Raw genomic sequence first — 19,967 nt, forward strand, 5'->3', positions numbered from 1 at the left:
TGAGTATCTTTTTGTGTTTAAGATTACAGTACATATAAAGCAGAATTTATAGCAGGAAACAAATTTTCATCATCAACAATAAATTATTTATGTATTTTTTGATATTGAAGTTGGTGCTGTGGCTTAGTGGTTAAGGTGCCTGTCTCGTAAACAGGAAATCCTGAGTTCTAATCTCAGTAGCACCTAACTGTTTTCTCCATGCTTTAAAAATAGTTTTTATCAAACAAGTGTTACAATTTAAGAATAAACGTCTGGTTCTATGAACTTTAGAATAAGTTATCATAAAATGAAATAAAATACTTGGTATTGTGAAGATTTTTATAGAAGTGCATTGACTGAAATAGCAAAAAAAAAAGGACAAAAAACAAGATAGAGCCGAATGGTCACTCTATTGTTGAATACAACTAATCCATTCTTCAGCAAGGTATATTTTAAAATTCTATTATTAGGGTAAACTTCAAATTATAGAGGTGTTTTTGAATAAGTGAAGCGTCTTCATCTAAAGTTTTTGAGTAGAGAAGTCTGTGAACTTAGAAAAGAATATAAAAATGAAAAAACAATATTCTCTTGAACACCATAAAGAAAATTCTTTCTCCTTTATGACTCAAGGGGGTGCTGTGGCTTAGCTGGTTAAAGCGCCTGTCTAGTAAACAGGAGATCCTGAGTACAACTCTCAGTAACGCCTTGCTTTTCTCTTTGTTATATAACAAATCAATTTCATTAGGTCCTATTCTGATACAATTAAAATATAAAAGTCTGATTCATCTTACTGTTGAACAGATCATCTTAAACCTCATAAAAACCCAAGTATTTTCAAGATTATAGAGAGAATACTGTTATTGCAAAATGGAAAGAAAACGTGTCAATGAGAAAGACGTAGATGACATTACTACCTTGATTTGAGCAATATTAATGCCTTCATGAAAATAAAATTGTAAAGTATTTAAGAAATGAAATTGGGTTTTATAAGAGTACCTGTTTATTAAAACATATCAATACTTGTTTAGTGATTGAGCATCTTTTTGTGTTTAAGATTACAGTACATATAAAGAAGAATTTATAGCATGAAACAAATTTTCATCATCAACAATAAATTATTTATGTATTTTTTGTCATTGACGTTGGTGCTGTGGCTTAGTGGTTAAAGCGCCTGTCTCGTATACAGAAGATCCTGAGTTCACATCTGAGCAGCACCTAACAGTTTTCTCCATGCTTTAGGAATAATTTTCATCAAACAAGTGTTGAATACAATTTAAGAATACACGTCTGGTTCTATGAACTTTGGAATAAGTTATCTTAAAATAAAAAAAAATACTTGGTATTGTGAAGATTTTTGTAGGAATGCATTGACTGAAATAGCGAAAAGAAAATGACAAAGAACAAGATAGAGCCGTATGATCACTCTATTGTTGAATACAACTAATCCATTCTTCAGCAAGGTATATTTTAAAAATCTATGAATAGGGTAAACTTCAAATTAGAGAGGTGTTTGTGAACAAGTGAAGCATCTTCATCTAAAGTGTTTGAGTAGAGAAGTCTGTGAACTTAGCAAAGAATATAAAAATGAAAAAACAATATTCTCTTGAACACCATAAAGAAAAGTCTTTCTAAGTCAAGACTCAAGGCGGGGCTGTGGCTTAGCTGGTTAAAGCTCCTGTCTAGTAAACAGGAGATCCTGAGTTCAACTCTCAGCAGCGCCTTGCTTTTCTCTTTGTTATATACCAAATAAATTTCATTAGGTCCTATTCTTATACAATTAAAATATAAAAGTCTGATTCATCTTACTGTTGAACAGATCATCTTAAACCTCATAAAAACCCAAGTATTTTCAAGATTATAGAGAGAATACTGTTATTGCAAAATGGAAAGAAAACGTGTCAGTGAGAAAGACGTAGATGACATTACTACCTCAATTTTAGCAATATTAATGCCTTCATGAAAATAAAATTGTAAAGTATTTAAGAAATGAAATTGGGTTTTATAAGAGTACCTGTTTATTAAAACATATCAATACTTGTTTAGTGATTGAGGTTTTTTTTTGTGTTTACGATTACAGTACATATAAAGCAGAATTTATAGCAGGAAACAAATTTTCATCATCAACAATAAATTATTTATGTATTTTTTGTTATTGAAGTTGGTGCGGTGGCTTAGTGGTTAAAGCGCTTGTCTCGTAACCAGGAAATCCTGAGTTCAAATCTCAGCAGCACCTAACTGTTTTCTCCATGCTTTAAAAATAATTTTTATCAAACAAGTGTTGAATACAATTTAAGAATAAATGTCTGGTTCTATGAACTTTAGAATAAGTTATCATAAAATGAAATAAAACACTTGGTATTGTGAAGATTTTTATAGAAATGCATTGACTGAAATAGCAAAAAAAAAAGGACAAAAAACAAGATAGAGCCGAATGATCACTCTATTGTTGAATACAACTAATCCATTCTTCAGCAAGGTATATTTTAAAATTCTATGAATAGGGTAAACTTCAAATTAGAGAGGTGTTTTTGAATAAGTGAAGCGTCTTCATCTAAAGTTTTTGAGTAGAGAAGTCTGTGAACTTAGAAAAGAATATAAAAATTAAAAAACAATATTCTCTTGAACACCATAAAGAAAATTCTTTCTCATTTATGACTCAAGGGGGTGCTGTGGCTTAGTTGGTTAAAGCGCCTGTCTCGTAAACAGGGGATCCTGAGTACAACTCTCAGTAACGCCTTGCTTTTCTCTTTGTCATATAACACATCAATTTCATTAGGTCCTATTCTGATACAATTAAAATATAAAAGTCTGATTCATCTTACTGTTGAACAGATCATCTTAAACCTCATAAAAACCCAAGTATTTTCATGATTATAGAGAGAATACTGTTATTGCAAAATGGAAAGAAAACGTGTCAACGAGAAAGACGTAGATGACATTACTACCTTGCTTTGAGCAATATTAATGCCTTCATGAAAATAAAATTGTAAAGTATTTAAGAAATGAAATTGGGTTTTATAAGAGTACCTGTTTATTAAAACATATCAATACTTGTTTAGTGATTGAGTATCTTTTTGTGTTTAAGATTACAGTACATATAAAGAAGAATTTATAGCATGAAACAAATTTTCATCATCAACAATAAATTATTTATGTATTTTTTGTTATTGACGTTGGTGCTGTGGCTTAGTGGTTAAAGCGCCTGTCTCGTATATAGAAGATCCTGAGTTCAAATCTGAGCAGCACCTAACTGTTTTCTCCATGCTTTAGGAATAATTTTCATCAAACAAGTGTTGAATACAATTTAAGAATACACGTCTGGTTCTATAAACTTTGGAATAAGTTATCTTAAAATAAAAAAAAATACTTGGTATTGTGAAGATTTTTGTAGGAATGCATTGACTGAAATAGCGAAAAGAAAATGACAAAGAACAAGATAGAGCTGTATGATCACTCTATTGTTGAATACAACTAATCCATTCTTCAGCAAGGTATATTTTAAAAATCAATGAATAGGGTAAACTTCAAATTAGAGAGGTGTTTGTGAACAAGTGAAGCATCTTCATCTAAAGTGTTTGAGTAGAGAAGTCTGTGAACTTAGCAAAGAATATAAAAATGAAAAAACAATATTCTCTTGAACACCATAAAGAAAAGTCTTTCTAAGACAAGAATCAAGGCGGTGCTGTGGCTTAGCTGGTTAAAGCGCCTGTCTAGTAAACAGGAGATCCTGAGTTCAACTCTCAGCAGCGCCTTGCTTTTCTCTTTGTTATATACCAAATCAATTTCATTAGGTCCTATTCTGATACAATTAAAATATAAAAGTCTGATTCATCTTACTGTTGAACAGATCATCTTAAACCTCATAAAAACCCAATTATTTTCAAGATTAGAGAGAATACTGTTATTGCAAAATGGAAAGAAAACGTGTCAATGAGAAAGACGTAGATGACATTACTACCTCAATTTGAGCAATATTAATGCCTTCATGAAAATAAAATTGTAAAGTATTTAAGAAATGAAATTGGGTTTTATAAGAGTACGTGTTTATTAAAACATATCAATACTTATTTAGTGATTGAGTATCTTTTTGTGTTTAAGATTACAGTACATATAAAGCAGAATTTATAGCAGGAAACAAATTTTCATCATCAACAATAAATTATTTATGTATTTTTTGTTATTGAAATTGGTGTTGTGGCTTAGTGGTTAAGGTGCCTGTCTCATAAACAGGAAATCCTGAGTTCAAATCTCAGCAGCACCTAACTGTTTTCTACATGCTTTAAAAATAATTTTTATCAAACAAGTGCTGAATACAATTTAAGAATAAACATCTGGTTCTATGAACTTTAGAATAAGTTATCATAAAATGAAATAAAATACTTGGTATTGTGAAGATTTTTATAGAAGTGCATTGACTGAAATAGCAAAAAAAAAGGACAAAAAACAAAATAGAGCCGATTGATCACTCTATTGTTGAATACAACTAATCCATTCTTCAGCAAGGTATATTTTAAAATTCTATGAATAGGGTAAACTTCAAATTAGAGAGGTGTTTTTGAATAAGTGAAGCGTCTTCATCTAAAGTTTTTGAGTAGAGAAGTCTGTGAACTTAGAAAAGAATATAAAAATGAAAAAACAATATTCCCTTGAACACCATAAAGAAAATTCTTTCTCATTTATGGCTCAAGAAGGTGCTGTGGCTTAGCTGGTTAAAGCGCCTATCTAGTAAACAGGAGATCCTGAGTACAACTCTCAGTAACGCATTGCTTTTCTCTTTGTTATATAACAAATCAATTTCATTAGGTCCTATTCTGATACAATTAAAATATAAAAGTCTGATTCATCTTACTGTTGAACAGATCATCTTAAACCTCATAAAAACCCAAGTATTTTCAAGATTATAGAGAAAATACTGTTATTGCAAAATGGAAAGAAAACGTGTCAATGAGAAAGACGTAGATGACATTACTACCTTGATTTGAGCAATATTAATGCCTTCATGAAAATAAAATTGTAAAGTATTTAAGAAATGAAATTGGGTTTTATAAGAGTACCTGTTTATTAAAACATATCAATACTTGTTTAGTGATTGAGTATCTTTTTGTGTTTAAGATTACAGTACATATAAAGAAGAATTTATAGCATGAAACAAATTTTCATCATCAACAATAAATTATTTATGTATTTTTTGTTATTGACGTTGGGGCTGTGGCTTAGTGGTTAAAGCGCCTGTCTCGTATACAGAAGATCCTGAGTTCACATCTGAGCAGCACCTAACAGTTTTCTCCATGCTTTAGGAATAATTTTCATCAAACAAGTGTTGAATACAATTTAAGAATACACGTCTGGTTCTATGAACTTTGGAATAAAAAAAAATACTTGGTATTGTGAAGATTTTTGTAGGAATGCATTGACTGAAATAGCGAAAAGAAAATGACAATGAACAAGATAGAGCCGTATGATCACTCTATTGTTGAATACAACTAATCCATTCTTCAGCAAGGTATATTTTAAAAATCTATGAATAGGGTAAACTTCAAATTAGAGAGGTGTTTGTGAACAAGTGAAGCATCTTCATCTAAAGTGTTTGAGTAGAGAAGTCTGTGAACTTAGCAAAGAATATAAAAATGAAAAAACAATATTCTCTTGAAGACCATAAAGAAAAGTCTTTCTAAGTCAAGAATCAAGGCGGTGTTGTGGCTTAGCTGGTTAAAGCGCCTGTCTAGTAAACAGGAGATCCCGAGTTCAACTCTCAACAGCGCCTTGCTTTTCTCTTTGTTATATACCAAATGAATTTCATCAGGTCCTATTCTGATACAATTAAAATATAAAAGTCTGATTCATCTTACTGTTTTACAGATCATCTTAAACCTCATAAAAACCCAAGTATTTTCAAGATTATAGAGAGAATACTGTTATTGCAAAATGGAAAGAAAACGTGTCAATGAGAAAGACGTAGATGACATTACTACCTCAATTTGAGCAATATTAATGCCTTCATGAAAATAAAATTGTAAAGTATTTAAGAAATTAAATTGGGTTTTATAAGAGTACCTGTTTATTAAAACATATTAATACTTATTTAGTGATTGAGTATCTTTTTGTGTTTAAGATTACAGTACATATAAAGCAGAATTTATAGCAGGAAACAAATTTTCATCATCAACAATAAATTATTGATGTATTTTTTGTTATTGAAGTTGGTGCTGTGGCTTAGTGGTTAAAGTGCCTGTCTTGTAAACAGGAAATCCTGAGTTCAAATCTCAGCAGCACCTAACTGTTTTCTCCATGCTTTAAAAATAATTTTTATCAAACAAGTGTTGAATACAATTTAAGAATAAACGTCTGGTTCTATGAACTTTAGAATAAGTTATAATAAAATGAAATAAAATACTGGTATTGTGAAGATTTTTATAGAAGTGCATTGACTGAAATAGCAAAATAAAAAGGACAAAAAACAAGATAGAGCCGAATGATCACTCTATTGTTGAATACAACTAATCCATTCTTCAGCAAGGTATATTTTAAAATTCTATGAATAGGGTAAACTTCAAATTAGAGAGGTGTTTTTGAATAAGTGAAGCATCTTCATCTAAAGTTTTTGAGTAGAGAAGTCTGTGAACTTAGAAAAGAATATAAAAATGAAAAAACAATATTCTCTTGAACACCATAAAGAAAATTCTTTCTCATTTATGACTCAAGGGGGTGCTGTGGCTTAGCTGGTTAAAGCGCCTGTCTAGTAAACAGGAGATCCTGAGTACAACTCTCAGTAACGCCTTGCTTTTCTCTTTGTTATATAACAAATCAATTTCATTAGGTCCTATTCTGATACAATTAAAATATAAAAGTCTGATTCATCTTACTGTTGAACAGACCATCTTAAACCTCATAAAAACCCAAGTATTTTCAAGATTATAGAGAGAATACTGTTATTGCAAAATGGAAAGAAAACGTGTCAATGAGAAAGACGTAGATGACATTACTACCTTGATTTGAGCAATATTAATGCCTTCATGAAAATAAAATTGTAAAGTATTTAAGAAATGAAATTGGGTTTTATAAGAGTACCTGTTTATTAAAACATATCAATACTTGTTTAGTGATTGAGTATCTTTTTGTGTTTAAGATTACAGTACATATAAAGAAGAATTTATAGCATGAAACAAATTTTCATCATCAACAATAAATTATTTATGTATTTTTTGTTATTGACGTTGGTGCTGTGGATTAGTGGTTAAAGCGCCTGTCTCGTATACAGAAGATCCTGAGTTCAAATCTGAGCAGCACCTAACTGTTTTCTCCATGCTTTAGGAATAATTTTCATCAAACAAGTGTTGAATACAATTTAAGAATACACGTCTGGTTCTATGAACTTTGGAATAAGTTATCTTAAAATAAAAAAAAATACTTGGTATTATGAAGATTTTTGTAGGAATGCATTGACTGAAATAGCGAAAAGAAAATGACAAAGAACAAGATAGAGCTGTATGATCACTCTATTGTTGAATACAACTAATCCATTCTTCAGCAAGGTATATTTTAAAAATTTATGAATAGGGCAAACTTCAAATTAGAGAGGTGTTTGTGAACAAGTGAAGCATCTTCATCTAAAGTGTTTGAGTAGAGAAGTCTGTGAACTTAGCAAAGAATATAAAAATGAAAAAACAATATTCTCTTGAACACCATAAAGAAAAGTCTTTTTAAGACAAGACTCAGGGCGGTGCTGTGGCTTAGCTGGTTAAAGCGCCTGTCTAGTAAACAGGAAATCCTGAGTTCAACTCTCAGCAGCGCCTTGCTTTTCTCTTTGTTATATACCAAATCAATTTCATTAGGTCCTATTCTGATACAATTAAAATATAAAAGTCTGATTCATCTTACTGTTGAACAGATCATCTTAAACCTCATAAAAACCCAATTATTTTCAAGATTATAGAGAGAATACTGTTATTGCAAAATGGAAAGAAAACGTGTCAATGAGAAAGACGTAGATGACATTACTACCTCAATTTGAGCAATATTAATGCCTTCATGAAAATAAAATTGTAAAGTATTTAAGAAATGAAATTGGGTTTTATAAGAGTACCTGTTTATTAAAACATATCAATACTTATTTAGTGATTGAGTATCTTTTTGTGTTTAAGATTACAGTACATATAAAGCAGAATTTATAGCAGGAAACAAATTTTCATCATCAACAATAAATTATTTATGTATTTTTTGTTATTGAAGTTGGTGCTGTGGCTTAGTGGTTAAGGTGCCTGTCTCGTAAACAGGAAATCCTGAGTTCAAATCTCAGCATCACCTATCTGTTTTCTCCATGCTTTAAAAATAATTTTTATCAAACAAGTGTTGAATACAATTTAAGAATAAACGTCTGGTTCTATGAACTTTAGAATAAGTTATCATAAAATGAAATAAAATACTTGGTATTGTGAAGATTTTTATAGAAGTGCATTGACTGAAATAGCAAAAAAAAAAGGACAAAAAACAAGATAGAGCCGATTGATCACTCTATTGTTGAATACAACTAATCCATTCTTCAGCAAGGTATATTTTAAAATTCTATGAATAGGGTAAACTTCAAATTAGAGAGGTGTTTTTGAATAAGTGAAGCGTCTTCATCTAAAGTTTTTGAGTAGAGAAGTCTGTGAACTTAGAAAAGAATATAAAAATGAAAAAACAATATTCCCTTGAACACCATAAAGAAAATTCTTTCTCATTTATGACTCAAGGGGGTGCTCTGGCTTAGCTGGTTAAAGCGCCTATCTAGTAAACAGGAGATCCTGAGTACAACTCTCAGTAACGCCTTGCTTTTCTCTTTGTTATATAACAAATCAATTTCATTAGGTCCTATTCTGATACAATTAAAATATAAAAGTCTGATTCATCTTACTGTTGAACAGATCATCTTAAACCTCATAAAAACCCAAGTATTTTCAAGATTATAGAGAGAATACTGTTATTGCAAAATGGAAAGAAAACGTGTCAATGAGAAAGACGTAGATGACATTACTACCTTGATTTGAGCAATATTAATGCCTTCATGAAAATAAAATTGTAAAGTATTTAAGAAATGAAATTGGGTTTTATAAGAGTACCTGTTTATTAAAACATATCAATACTTGTTTAGTGATTGAGTATCTTTTTGTGTTTAAGATTACAGTACATATAAAGAAGAATTTATAGCATGAAACAAATTTTCATCATCAACAATAAATTATTTATGTATTTTTTGTTATTGACGTTGGGGCTGTGGCTTAGTGGTTAAAGCGCCTGTCTCGTATACAGAAGATCCTGAGTTCACATCTGAGCAGCACCTAACAGTTTTCTCCATGCTTTAGGAATAATTTTCATCAAACAAGTGTTGAATACAATTTAAGAATACACGTCTGGTTCTATGAACTTTGGAATAAAAAAAATACTTGGTATTGTGAAGATTTTTGTAGGAATGCATTGACTGAAATAGCGAAAAGAAAATGACAAAGAACAAGATAGAGCCTTATGATCACCCTATTGTTGAATACAACTAATCCATTCTTCAGCAAGGTATATTTTAAAAATCTATGAATAGGGTAAACTTCAAATTAGAGAGGTGTTTGTGAACAAGTGAAGCATCTTCATCTAAATTGTTTGAGTAGAGAAGTCTGTGAACTTAGCAAAGAATATAAAAATGAAAAAACAATATTCTCTTGAACACCATAAAGAAAAGTCTTTCTAAGTCAAGACTCAAGGCATTGCTGTGGCTTAGCTGGTTAAAGCGCCTGTCTAGTAAACAGGAGATCCTGAGTTCAACTCTCAGCAGCGCCTTTCTTTTCTCTGTTATATACCAAATAAATTTCATTAGGTCCTATTCTGATACAATTAAAATATAAAAGTCTGATTCATCTTACTGTTGAACAGATCATCTTAAACCTCATAAAAACCCAAGTATTTTCAAGATTATAGAGAGAATACTGTTATTGCAAAATGGAAAGAAAACGTGTCAATGAGAAAGACGTAGATGACATTACTACCTTGCTTTGAGCAATATTAATGCCTTCATGAAAATAAAATTGTAAAGTATTTAAGAAATGAAATTGGGTTTTATAAGAGTACCTGTTTATTAAAACATATCAATACTTGTTTAGTGATTGAGTTTCTTTTTGTGTTTAAGATTACAGTACATATAAAGCAGAATTTATAGCAGGAAACAAATTTTCATCATCAACAATAAATTATTGATGTATTTTTTGTTATTGAAGTTGGTGCTGTGGCTTAGTGGTTAAAGTGCCTGTCTCGTAAACAGGAAATCCTGAGTTCAAATCTCAGCAGCACCTAACTGTTTTCTCCATGCTTTAAAAATAATTTTTATCAAACAAGTGTTGAATACAATTTAAGAATAAACGTCTGGTTCTATGAACTTTAGAATAAGTTATCATAAAATGAAATAAAATACTTGGTATTGTGAAGATTTTTATAGAAGTGCATTGACTGAAATAGCAAAAAAAAAAAGGACAAAAAACAAGATAGAGCCGAATGATCACTCTATTGTTGAATACAACTAATCCATTCTTCAGCAAGGTATATTTTAAAATTCTATTATTAGGGTAAACTTCAAATTATAGAGGTGTTTTTGAATAAGTGAAGCGTCTTCATCTAAAGTTTTTGAGTAGAGAAGTCTGTGAACTTAGAAAAGAATATAAAAATGAAAAAACAATATTCTCTTGAACACCATAAAGAAAATTCTTTCTCCTTTATGACTCAAGGGGGTGCTGTGGCTTAGCTGGTTAAAGCGCCTGTCTAGTAAACAGGAGATCCTGAGTACAACTCTCAGTAACGCCTTGCTTTTCTCTTTGTTATATAACAAATCAATTTCATTAGGTCCTATTCTGATACAATTAAAATATAAAAGTCTGATTCATCTTACTGTTGAACAGATCATCTTAAACCTCATAAAAACCCAAGTATTTTCAAGATTATAGAGAGAATACTGTTATTGCAAAATGGAAAGAAAACGTGTCAATGAGAAAGACGTAGATGACATTACTACCTTGATTTGAGCAATATTAATGCCTTCATGAAAATAAAATTGTAAAGTATTTAAGAAATGAAATTGGGTTTTATAAGAGTACCTGTTTATTAAAACATATCAATACTTGTTTAGTGATTGAGCATCTTTTTGTGTTTAAGATTACAGTACATATAAAGAAGAATTTATAGCATGAAACAAATTTTCATCATCAACAATAAATTATTTATGTATTTTTTGTTATTGACGTTGGTGCTGTGGCTTAGTGGTTAAAGCGCCTGTCTCGTATACAGAAGATCCTGAGTTCACATCTGAGCAGCACCTAACAGTTTTCTCCATGCTTTAGGAATAATTTTCATCAAACAAGTGTTGAATACAATTTAAGAATACACGTCTGGTTCTATGAACTTTGGAATAAGTTATCTTAAAATAAAAAAAAATACTTGGTATTGTGAAGATTTTTGTAGGAATGCATTGACTGAAATAGCGAAAAGAAAATGACAAAGAACAAGATAGAGCCGTATGATCACTCTATTGTTGAATACAACTAATCCATTCTTCAGCAAGGTATATTTTAAAAATCTATGAATAGGGTAAACTTTAAATTAGAGAGGTGTTTGTGAACAAGTGAAGCATCTTCATCTAAAGTGTTTGAGTAGAGAAGTCTTTGAACTTAGCAAAGAATATAAAAATGAAAAAACAATATTCTCTTGAACACCATAAAGAAAAGTCTTTCTAAGTCAAGACTCAAGGCGGTGCTGTGGCTTAGCTGGTTAAAGCTCCTGTCTAGTAAACAGGAGATCCTGAGTTCAACTCTCAGCAGCGCCTTGCTTTTCTCTTTGTTATATACCAAATAAATTTCATTAGGTCCTATTCTGATACAATTAAAATATAAAAGTCTGATTCATCTTACTGTTGAACAGATCATCTTAAACCTCATAAAAACCCAAGTATTTTCAAGATTATAGAGAGAATACTGTTATTGCAAAATGGAAAGAAAACGTGTCAATGAGAAAGACGTAGATGACATTACTACCTTGCTTTGAGCAATATTAATGCCTTCATGAAAATAAAATTGTAAAGTATTTAAGAAATGAAATTGGGTTTTATAAGAGTACCTGTTTATTAAAACATATCAATACTTGTTTAGTGATTGAGTTTCTTTTTGTGTTTAAGATTACAGTACATATAAAGCAGAATTTATAGCAGGAAACAAATTTTCATCATCAACAATAAATTATTTATGTATTTTTTGTTATTGAAGTTGGTGCGGTGGCTTAGTGGTTAAAGCTCTTGTCTCGTAACCAGGAAATCCTGAGTTCAAATCTCAGCAGTACCTAACTGTTTTCTCCATGCTTTAAAAATAATTTTTATCAAACAAGTGTTGAATACAATTTAAGAATAAATGTCTGGTTCTATGAACTTTAGAATAAGTTATCATAAAATGAAATAAAACACTTGGTATTGTGAAGATTTTTATAGAAATGCATTGACTGAAATAGCAAAACAAAAAAAGGGCAAAAAACAAGATAGAGCCGAATGATCACTCTATTGTTGAATACAACTAATCCATTCTTCAGCAAGGTATATTTTAAAATTCTATGAATAGGGTAAACTTCAAATTAGAGAGGTGTTTTTGAATAAGTGAAGCGTCTTCATCTAAAGTTTTTGAGTAGAGAAGTCTGTGAACTTAGAAAAGAATATAAAAATTAAAAAACAATATTCTCTTGAACACCATAAAGAAAATTCTTTCTCATTTATGACTCAAGGGGGTGCTGTGGCTTAGCTGGTTAAAGCGCCTGTCTCGTGAACAGGGGATCCTGAGTACAACTCTCAGTAACGCCTTGCTTTTCACTTTGTCATATAACACATCAATTTCATTAGGTCCTATTCTGATACAATTAAAATATAAAAGTCTGATTCATCTTACTGTTGAACAGATCATCTTAAACCTCATAAAAACCCAAGTATTTTCAAGATTATAGAGAGAATACTGTTATTGCAAAATGGAAAGAAAACGTGTCAACGAGAAAGACGTAGATGACATTACTACCTTGCTTTGAGCAATATTAATGCCTTCATGAAAATAAAATTGTAAAGTATTTAAGAAATGAAATTGGGTTTTATAAGAGTACCTGTTTATTAAAACATATCAATACTTGTTTAGTGATTGAGTATCTTTTTGTGTTTAAGATTACAGTACACATAAAGAAAAATGTATAGCATGAAACAAATTTTCATCATCAACAATAAATTATTTATGTATTTTTTGTTATTGACGTTGGTGCTGTGGCTTAGTGGTTAAAGCGCCTGTCTCCTATACAGAAGATCCTGAGTTCAAATCTGAGCAGCACCTAACTGTTTTCTCCATGCTTTAGGAATAATTTTCATCAAACAAGTGTTGAATACAATTTAAGAATACACGTCTGGTTCTATAAACTTTGGAATAAGTTATCTTAAAATAAAAAAAATACTTGGTATTGTGAAGATTTTTGTAGGAATGCATTGACTGAAATAGCGAAAAGAAAATGACAAAGAACAAGATAGAGCTGTATGATCACTCTATTGTTGAATACAACTAATCCATTCTTCAGCAAGGTATATTTTAAAAATCAATGAATAGGGTAAACTTCAAATTAGAGAGGTGTTTGTGAACAAGTGAAGCATCTTCATCTAAAGTGTTTGAGTAGAGAAGTCTGTGAACTTAGCAAAGAATATAAAAATGAAAAAACAATATTCTCTTGAACACCATAAAGAAAAGTCTTTCTAAGACAAGAATCAAGGCGGTGCTGTGGCTTAGCTGGTTAAAGCGCCGGTCTAGTAAACAGGAGATCCTGAGTTCAACTCTCAGCAGCGCCTTGCTTTTCTCTTTGTTATATACCAAATCAATTTCATTAGGTCCTATTCTGATACAATTAAAATATAAAAGTCTGATTCATCTTACTGTTGAACAGATCATCTTAAACCTCATAAAAACCCAAGTATTTTCAAGATTATAGAGAGAATACTGTTATTGCAAAATGGAAAGAAAACGTGTCAATGAGAAAGACGTAGATGACATTACTACCTCAATTTGAGCAATATTAATGCCTTCATGAAAATAAAATTGTAAAGTATTTAAGAAATGAAATTGGGTTTTATAAGAGTACCTGTTTATTAAAACATATCAATACTTATTTAGTGATTGAGTATCTTTTTGTGTTTAAGATTACAGTACATATAAAGCAGAATTTATAGCAGGAAACAAATTTTCATCATCAACAATAAATTATTTATGTATTTTTTGTTATTGAAGTTGGTGCTGTTGCTTAGTGGTTAAGGTGCCTGTCTCGTAAACAGGAAATCCTGAGTTCAAATCTCAGCAGCACCTAACTGTTTTCTCCATGCTTTAAAAATAATTTTTATCAAACAAGTGTTGAATACAATTTAAGAATAAACGTCTGGTTCTATGAACTTTAGAATAAGTTATCATAAAATGAAATAAAATACTTGGTATTGTGAAGATTTTTATAGAAGTGCATTGACTGAAATAGCAAAAAAAAAGGACAAAAAACAAGATAGAGCCGAATGATCACTCTATTGTTGAATACAACTAATCCATTCTTCAGCAAGGTATATTTTAAAATTCTATGAATAGGGTAAACTTCAAATTAGAGAGGTGTTTTTGAATAAGTGAAGCGTCTTCATCTAAAGTTTTTGAGTAGAGAAGTCTGTGAACTTAGAAAAGAATATAAAAATGAAAAAACAATATTCTCTTGAACACCATAAAGAAAAGTCTTTCTCATTTATGACTCAAGGGGGTGCTGTGGCTAAGCTTGTTAAAGCGCCTACATAGTAAACAGGAGATCCTGAGTTCAACTCTCAGCAGCGCCTTGCTTTTCTCTTTGTTATGTACTAAATCAATTTCATTAGGTCCTATTCTGATACAATTAAAATATAAAAGTCTGATTCATCTTACTGTTGAACAGATCATCTTAAACCTCATAAAAACCCAAGTATTTTCAAGATTATAGAGAGAATACTGTTATTGCAAAATAAAAAGAAAACGTGTCAATGAGAAAGACGTAGATGACATTACTACCTTGCTTTGAGCAATATTAATGCCTTCATGAAAATAAAATTGTAAAGTATTTAAGAAATGAAATTGGGTTTTATAAGAGTACCTGTTTATTAAAACATATCAATACTTGTTTAGTGATTGAGTATCTTTTTGTGTTTAAGATTACAGTACATATAAAGCAGAATTTATAGCAGGAAACACATTTTCATCATCAACAATAAATTATTTATGTATTTTTTGTTATTGAAGTTGGTGCTGTGGCTTAGTGGTTAAAGCGCCTGTCTCGTAAACAGGAAATCCTGAGTTCAAATCTCAGCAGCACCTAACTGTTTTCTCCATGCTTTAAAAATATTTTTTATCAAACAAGTGTTGAATACAATTTAAGAATAAATGTCTGGTTCTATGAACTTTAGAATAAGTTATCATAAAATGAAATAAAATACTTGGTATTGTGAAGATTTTTAGAGAAATGCATTGACTGAAATAGCAAAAAAAAATTGACAAAAAACAAGATAGAGCCGAATGATCACTCTATTGTTGAATACAACTAATCCATTCTTCAGCAAGGTATATTTTAAAATTCTATGAATAGGGTAAACTTCAAATTAGAGAGGTGTTTTTGAATAAGTGAAGCATCTTCATCTAAAGTTTTTGAGTAGAGAAGTCTGTGAACTTAGAAAAGAATATAAAAATGAAAAAACAATATTCTCTTGAACACCATAAAGAAAATTCTTTCTCATTTATGACTCAAGGGGGTGCTGTGGCTTAGCTGGTTAAAGCGCCTGTCTAGTAAACGAGATCCTTAGTACAACTCTCAGTAACGCCTTGCTTTTCTCTTTGTTATATAACAAATCAATTTCATTAGGTCCTATTCTGATACAATTAAAATATAAAAGTCTGATTCATCTTACTGTTGAACAGATCATCTTAAACCTCATAAAAACCCAAGTATTTTCAAGATTATAGAGAGAATACTGTTATTGCAAAATGGAAAGAAAACGTGTCAATGAGAAAGACGTAGATGACATTACTACCTTGCTTTGAGCAATATTAATGCCTTCATGAAAATAAAATTGTAAAGTATTTAAGAAATGAAATTGGGTTTTATAAGAGTACCTGTTTATTAAAACATATCAATACTTGTTTAGTGATTGAGTTTCTTTTTGTGTTTAAGATTACAGTACATATAAAGCAGAATTTATAGCAGGAAACAAATTTTCATCATCAACAATAAATTATTGATGTATTTTTTGTTATTGAAGTTGGTGCTGTGGCTTAGTGGTTAAAGTGCCTGTCTCGTAAACAGGAAATCCTGAGTTCAAATCTCAGCAGCACCTAACTGTTTTCTCCATGCTTTAAAAATAATTTTTATCAAACAAGTGTTGAATACAATTTAAGAATAAACGTCTGGTTCTATGAACTTTAGAATAAGTTATCATAAAATGAAATAAAATACTTGGTATTGTGAAGATTTTTATAGAAGTGCATTGACTGAAATAGCAAAAAAAAAAAGGACAAAAAACAAGATAGAGCCGAATGATCACTCTATTGTTGAATACAACTAATCCATTCTTCAGCAAGGTATATTTTAAAATTCTATTATTAGGGTAAACTTCAAATTATAGAGGTGTTTTTGAATAAGTGAAGCGTCTTCATCTAAAGTTTTTGAGTAGAGAAGTCTGTGAACTTAGAAAAGAATATAAAAATGAAAAAACAATATTCTCTTGAACACCATAAAGAAAATTCTTTCTCCTTTATGACTCAAGGGGGTGCTGTGGCTTAGCTGGTTAAAGCGCCTGTCTAGTAAACAGGAGATCCTGAGTACAACTCTCAGTAACGCCTTGCTTTTCTCTTTGTTATATAACAAATCAATTTCATTAGGTCCTATTCTGATACAATTAAAATATAAAAGTCTGATTCATCTTACTGTTGAACAGATCATCTTAAACCTCATAAAAACCCAAGTATTTTCAAGATTATAGAGAGAATACTGTTATTGCAAAATGGAAAGAAAACGTGTCAATGAGAAAGACGTAGATGACATTACTACCTTGATTTGAGCAATATTAATGCCTTCATGAAAATAAAATTGTAAAGTATTTAAGAAATGAAATTGGGTTTTATAAGAGTACCTGTTTATTAAAACATATCAATACTTGTTTAGTGATTGAGCATCTTTTTGTGTTTAAGATTACAGTACATATAAAGAAGAATTTATAGCATGAAACAAATTTTCATCATCAACAATAAATTATTTATGTATTTTTTGTTATTGACGTTGGTGCTGTGGCTTAGTGGTTAAAGCGCCTGTCTCGTATACAGAAGATCCTGAGTTCACATCTGAGCAGCACCTAACAGTTTTCTCCATGCTTTAGGAATAATTTTCATCAAACAAGTGTTGAATACAATTTAAGAATACACGTCTGGTTCTATGAACTTTGGAATAAGTTATCTTAAAATAAAAAAAAATACTTGGTATTGTGAAGATTTTTGTAGGAATGCATTGACTGAAATAGCGAAAAGAAAATGACAAAGAACAAGATAGAGCCGTATGATCACTCTATTGTTGAATACAACTAATCCATTCTTCAGCAAGGTATATTTTAAAAATCTATGAATAGGGTAAACTTTAAATTAGAGAGGTGTTTGTGAACAAGTGAAGCATCTTCATCTAAAGTGTTTGAGTAGAGAAGTCTTTGAACTTAGCAAAGAATATAAAAATGAAAAAACAATATTCTCTTGAACACCATAAAGAAAAGTCTTTCTAAGTCAAGACTCAAGGCGGTGCTGTGGCTTAGCTGGTTAAAGCTCCTGTCTAGTAAACAGGAGATCCTGAGTTCAACTCTCAGCAGCGCCTTGCTTTTCTCTTTGTTATATACCAAATAAATTTCATTAGGTCCTATTCTGATACAATTAAAATATAAAAGTCTGATTCATCTTACTGTTGAACAGATCATCTTAAACCTCATAAAAACCCAAGTATTTTCAAGATTATAGAGAGAATACTGTTATTGCAAAATGGAAAGAAAACGTGTCAATGAGAAAGACGTAGATGACATTACTACCTTGCTTTGAGCAATATTAATGCCTTCATGAAAATAAAATTGTAAAGTATTTAAGAAATGAAATTGGGTTTTATAAGAGTACCTGTTTATTAAAACATATCAATACTTGTTTAGTGATTGAGTTTCTTTTTGTGTTTAAGATTACAGTACATATAAAGCAGAATTTATAGCAGGAAACAAATTTTCATCATCAACAATAAATTATTTATGTATTTTTTGTTATTGAAGTTGGTGCGGTGGCTTAGTGGTTAAAGCTCTTGTCTCGTAACCAGGAAATCCTGAGTTCAAATCTCAGCAGTACCTAACTGTTTTCTCCATGCTTTAAAAATAATTTTTATCAAACAAGTGTTGAATACAATTTAAGAATAAATGTCTGGTTCTATGAACTTTAGAATAAGTTATCATAAAATGAAATAAAACACTTGGTATTGTGAAGATTTTTATAGAAATGCATTGACTGAAATAGCAAAACAAAAAAAGGGCAAAAAACAAGATAGAGCCGAATGATCACTCTATTGTTGAATACAACTAATCCATTCTTCAGCAAGGTATATTTTAAAATTCTATGAATAGGGTAAACTTCAAATTAGAGAGGTGTTTTTGAATAAGTGAAGCGTCTTCATCTAAAGTTTTTGAGTAGAGAAGTCTGTGAACTTAGAAAAGAATATAAAAATTAAAAAACAATATTCTCTTGAACACCATAAAGAAAATTCTTTCTCATTTATGACTCAAGGGGGTGCTGTGGCTTAGCTGGTTAAAGCGCCTGTCTCGTAAACAGGGGATCCTGAGTACAACTCTCAGTAACGCCTTGCTTTTCACTTTGTCATATAACACATCAATTTCATTAGGTCCTATTCTGATACAATTAAAATATAAAAGTCTGATTCATCTTACTGTTGAACAGATCATCTTAAACCTCATAAAAACCCAAGTATTTTCAAGATTATAGAGAGAATACTGTTATTGCAAAATGGAAAGAAAACGTGTCAACGAGAAAGACGTAGATGACATTACTACCTTGCTTTGAGCAATATTAATGCCTTCATGAAAATAAAATTGTAAAGTATTTAATAAATGAAATTGGGTTTTATAAGAGTACCTGTTTATTAAAACATATCAATACTTGTTTAGTGATTGAGTATCTTTTTGTGTTTAAGATTACAGTACACATAAAGAAAAATGTATAGCATGAAACAAATTTTCATCATCAACAATAAATTATTTATGTATTTTTTGTTATTGACGTTGGTGCTGTGGCTTAGTGGTTAAAGCGCCTGTCTCCTATACAGAAGATCCTGAGTTCAAATCTGAGCAGCACCTAACTGTTTTCTCCATGCTTTAGGAATAATTTTCATCAAACAAGTGTTGAATACAATTTAAGAATACACGTCTGGTTCTATAAACTTTGGAATAAGTTATCTTAAAATAAAAAAAATACTTGGTATTGTGAAGATTTTTGTAGGAATGCATTGACTGAAATAGCGAAAAGAAAATGACAAAGAACAAGATAGAGCTGTATGATCACTCTATTGTTGAATACAACTAATCCATTCTTCAGCAAGGTATATTTTAAAAATCAATGAATAGGGTAAACTTCAAATTAGAGAGGTGTTTGTGAACAAGTGAAGCATCTTCATCTAAAGTGTTTGAGTAGAGAAGTCTGTGAACTTAGCAAAGAATATAAAAATGAAAAAACAATATTCTCTTGAACACCATAAAGAAAAGTCTTTCTAAGACAAGAATCAAGGCGGTGCTGTGGCTTAGCTGGTTAAAGCGCCGGTCTAGTAAACAGGAGATCCTGAGTTCAACTCTCAGCAGCGCCTTGCTTTTCTCTTTGTTATATACCAAATCAATT

General features: G+C 30.5%; 18 non-coding genes across 18 annotated transcripts; all 18 read left to right on the forward strand.

Annotated features, from left to right (window-relative positions):
• The first annotated feature begins 112 nt into the window (after positions 1-112).
• On the forward strand, positions 113-185 carry TRNAT-CGU (transfer RNA threonine (anticodon CGU)). Its single transcript has one exon. It is a non-coding gene; the product is annotated as a tRNA-Thr (tRNA).
• A 1,441-nt stretch (positions 186-1,626) lies between these two features.
• Positions 1,627-1,700, forward strand: TRNAT-AGU (transfer RNA threonine (anticodon AGU)). The gene has a single exon. It is a non-coding gene; the product is annotated as a tRNA-Thr (tRNA).
• A 1,957-nt stretch (positions 1,701-3,657) lies between these two features.
• Positions 3,658-3,731, forward strand: TRNAT-AGU (transfer RNA threonine (anticodon AGU)). Its single transcript has one exon. It is a non-coding gene; the product is annotated as a tRNA-Thr (tRNA).
• Positions 3,732-4,167: 436 nt separating this feature from the next.
• On the forward strand, positions 4,168-4,240 carry TRNAM-CAU (transfer RNA methionine (anticodon CAU)). Its single transcript has one exon. It is a non-coding gene; the product is annotated as a tRNA-Met (tRNA).
• A 1,941-nt stretch (positions 4,241-6,181) lies between these two features.
• On the forward strand, positions 6,182-6,254 carry TRNAT-UGU (transfer RNA threonine (anticodon UGU)). The gene has a single exon. It is a non-coding gene; the product is annotated as a tRNA-Thr (tRNA).
• Positions 6,255-7,698: 1,444 nt separating this feature from the next.
• Positions 7,699-7,772, forward strand: TRNAT-AGU (transfer RNA threonine (anticodon AGU)). Its single transcript has one exon. It is a non-coding gene; the product is annotated as a tRNA-Thr (tRNA).
• Positions 7,773-8,210: 438 nt separating this feature from the next.
• TRNAT-CGU (transfer RNA threonine (anticodon CGU)) lies at positions 8,211-8,283 on the forward strand. Its single transcript has one exon. It is a non-coding gene; the product is annotated as a tRNA-Thr (tRNA).
• A 1,426-nt stretch (positions 8,284-9,709) lies between these two features.
• Positions 9,710-9,786, forward strand: TRNAT-AGU (transfer RNA threonine (anticodon AGU)). The gene has a single exon. It is a non-coding gene; the product is annotated as a tRNA-Thr (tRNA).
• A 436-nt stretch (positions 9,787-10,222) lies between these two features.
• TRNAT-CGU (transfer RNA threonine (anticodon CGU)) lies at positions 10,223-10,295 on the forward strand. The gene has a single exon. It is a non-coding gene; the product is annotated as a tRNA-Thr (tRNA).
• Positions 10,296-11,741: 1,446 nt separating this feature from the next.
• On the forward strand, positions 11,742-11,815 carry TRNAT-AGU (transfer RNA threonine (anticodon AGU)). Its single transcript has one exon. It is a non-coding gene; the product is annotated as a tRNA-Thr (tRNA).
• Positions 11,816-13,270: 1,455 nt separating this feature from the next.
• Positions 13,271-13,343, forward strand: TRNAR-CCU (transfer RNA arginine (anticodon CCU)). Its single transcript has one exon. It is a non-coding gene; the product is annotated as a tRNA-Arg (tRNA).
• A 429-nt stretch (positions 13,344-13,772) lies between these two features.
• Positions 13,773-13,846, forward strand: TRNAT-AGU (transfer RNA threonine (anticodon AGU)). Its single transcript has one exon. It is a non-coding gene; the product is annotated as a tRNA-Thr (tRNA).
• Positions 13,847-14,284: 438 nt separating this feature from the next.
• On the forward strand, positions 14,285-14,357 carry TRNAT-CGU (transfer RNA threonine (anticodon CGU)). The gene has a single exon. It is a non-coding gene; the product is annotated as a tRNA-Thr (tRNA).
• Positions 14,358-15,298: 941 nt separating this feature from the next.
• Positions 15,299-15,371, forward strand: TRNAT-CGU (transfer RNA threonine (anticodon CGU)). Its single transcript has one exon. It is a non-coding gene; the product is annotated as a tRNA-Thr (tRNA).
• A 940-nt stretch (positions 15,372-16,311) lies between these two features.
• TRNAT-CGU (transfer RNA threonine (anticodon CGU)) lies at positions 16,312-16,384 on the forward strand. The gene has a single exon. It is a non-coding gene; the product is annotated as a tRNA-Thr (tRNA).
• A 1,446-nt stretch (positions 16,385-17,830) lies between these two features.
• On the forward strand, positions 17,831-17,904 carry TRNAT-AGU (transfer RNA threonine (anticodon AGU)). The gene has a single exon. It is a non-coding gene; the product is annotated as a tRNA-Thr (tRNA).
• A 1,455-nt stretch (positions 17,905-19,359) lies between these two features.
• On the forward strand, positions 19,360-19,432 carry TRNAR-CCU (transfer RNA arginine (anticodon CCU)). The gene has a single exon. It is a non-coding gene; the product is annotated as a tRNA-Arg (tRNA).
• A 429-nt stretch (positions 19,433-19,861) lies between these two features.
• TRNAT-AGU (transfer RNA threonine (anticodon AGU)) lies at positions 19,862-19,935 on the forward strand. The gene has a single exon. It is a non-coding gene; the product is annotated as a tRNA-Thr (tRNA).
• The last annotated feature ends 32 nt before the right edge of the window (positions 19,936-19,967 follow it).

This window comes from Lissotriton helveticus, chromosome 4_1 (assembly GCF_964261635.1).
Source record: "Lissotriton helveticus chromosome 4_1, aLisHel1.1, whole genome shotgun sequence".
In the NCBI taxonomy this organism is placed as follows: Eukaryota; Metazoa; Chordata; class Amphibia; order Caudata; family Salamandridae; genus Lissotriton; species Lissotriton helveticus.